The sequence below is a fragment of the Penaeus japonicus genome, unplaced genomic scaffold (genome assembly GCF_977035675.1).
Source record: "Penaeus japonicus unplaced genomic scaffold, GWHDUDI00000001_assembly GWHDUDI00000009, whole genome shotgun sequence".
Taxonomy (NCBI): Eukaryota; Metazoa; Arthropoda; class Malacostraca; order Decapoda; family Penaeidae; genus Penaeus; species Penaeus japonicus.
This window is the reverse complement of record NW_028234411.1, coordinates 39,762,129-39,764,628: the sequence shown is the minus strand read 5'-3', so window position 1 is coordinate 39,764,628 and position 2,500 is coordinate 39,762,129. Positions and strand designations below refer to the sequence as shown.

Below are 2,500 nucleotides of genomic sequence, written 5' to 3'. Positions count from 1 at the left end.
TCCTCTGTCCTGACCGAAGTTGCTCTGTGATAACCACACCCTCATTCTGTCCTTGGCCATTTGAAGTAACCTCTTTATAATGTCTCATTGCATTCTTTGATCTTCTATGTTTGTGATTTTTTTGTGAGAGCTTACGGATTTCTTTAAAGAACTGCAATATTTGTTACCATCGAATATCTATATGTGTATATATATCTATACATTTGTATTTATATGCATTTGTGTGTGTGCATTTATGAGTCAGTTGTTTTTTCACTTCAAGGAGGCCACTGGCAAAAAAGAAAAAGGAAATAAAAAAGGAAAGCAAAAAATGTGAAGGAAAAAAAACAAAGAAGCATGTCCTGTATTGATATAATATATGTTTGGGATTTGATTTGATCTATATAATATATAACATAGACACAAATAGATACATAAACACGTACGCACACGCATATGCGCAAGCGCGCATACGCACACACGTATGCGTTTTATGTGTATATATAAGAAATAATGAGAGAAGTGATTATTGCCTACGTCCCTCATCACTACTGGTATCAATAACATCTAAATATTTTTTTTTTGTATTTTTAATTAAAAAATTGCTTCAAGGATGAATAATTTAGGAAAGACCCTAGTAATCTGAATTATAAAAATTATTCCAGAATCTATACTATATCTTTTAAAAATCCTAATGCTGTTGTATTTCCCTGCCGATTTGCATATTTAAGGTTTCATACTGGCATAGTTCAGTGAATAAGGTAAACCTTAAGAGCAATGAATTTAAAAGTTTCAATGCCTTTTCCCTTAGGTTGACAGGTGTTAGAAGTTTGCTGTCTGCACGGAATGCCCATTTTGCTTTACATATCAAATCCTGGTATTCTGTTATTGATATGCATGCAAGCCATATGTATTCCTTGCTGATTGCAGCAAGGAATAGTTCCATCGTTGGAGTCAAATGAATTACCATTACCAACTTGCCCAACGTTTAATGAATGTATATATATATATATATATATATATATATATATATATATATATATATATACATATATATATACATATATATATATATATATGTATATATATATGTATATATATATATATATATATATATATACATAAATATATACATATATATATATTTATATATATATATATATATATATATATATAACATATATATATATATATATATATATATATATATATATATATATATATATATATATATATGTATATAACACAAACACAACCATAAAACATACACACACCTATATATGATCATTTTGATATAAATGATAGTGGTATTGATATTAGCATTGTCATTGTTATTGCTATCAGTATTACTACTATCATCGATTATTGTTATCATTGGCATTTATTTTCATTACTATCATTATTATTGTTATTGTGTTATCATTATCAATATCATCGGTATAATTAACATTTATCATTACTATGATACCATTAATGTTATCGTTGTTATATCGATTATTATCAGTATCATCACCATCATTATCATCATTTTCATACTTATTATTGTAAATATCATTACTTTATTTTCATACTTATTATTATAGATATCATCACTTTATTTTCTTTATCAATATAATTAATAGAGAGAGAGAGCGAGAGAAAGAGAGAGAGAGAGAGGTGTATATATATAGAAAGATAGATAGAGAAAGCATTATAGATATAGATAGATATAATTACAGTTAGTTGACTCGATAGATAGAAGGATGTAGATAAATAGCAGGAAGATAGATGAATATAGACATATAGGAAAATAGATATTGTGGATGAAAATAAATATCTAGCTACATTTATGGATATAATTAAACACAATATATAAGATTACAGTATTACCTATACAATGTCGTTGATGCCCATTAAATTCATCACAATATCCTATTAATATATCTGTATGGCAATAAGAGTGTTGTATTATCTGGTTGAATCTGGCTAAATTGAACTGAGTTCTTAACTCTATGATTCATATATCCTTGAGTATATACAAGTAAAAATACAATACAAATACCAAATAAAACATAAATACCAAAATAAGAAAAAAAAATCGGATGTAAAATAAATACCAAAATAAAATATAATTACCAAATAGCAAATCCTTACGTTACTACTGTAGTATATCTAACAGTTTTTAATAACATTATTATTATTTACCATGTTACTGAAATCTTAATTCAATCAGGAAAATGTGCTTGACAATCAATGATCACGGGACGCATTAGTTAGATTTATGAATAAATGATAAAGAGAACGTGCACAGTTTAAATGGTTTACGTATCAATGTTTGACCGATTATCTACCGTCATTTCAACCGTTTTCGCAACTGTTTTCAATTGTTTTCATTGAAGTGATGGTGACTTAGTGCTATCGTTGATATGTGCGTTATTATTCTTAATTTTCGAACAGACATTACACAGACAACAAACTTACTGTACAGGACAAGCACACACACACTCAAACAAATACACAAATAAACACACAAACACCCACA

The 2,500-nt window shown here is 27.4% G+C and overlaps 1 protein-coding gene across 1 annotated transcript in view; it reads right to left on the bottom strand.

Moving 5' to 3' along the window:
- The window catches only part of LOC147471392 (uncharacterized), an 836-nt gene extending 801 nt beyond the window's left edge, over nt 1-35 (bottom strand). Inside the window, exon 1 of the mRNA XM_086540094.1 lies at nt 1-35. This exon is cut by the window's left edge and continues 77 nt beyond it. The gene's annotated coding sequence lies outside the window, so the exon portion shown is untranslated.
- Nucleotides 36-2,500: the final 2,465 nt, after the last annotated feature.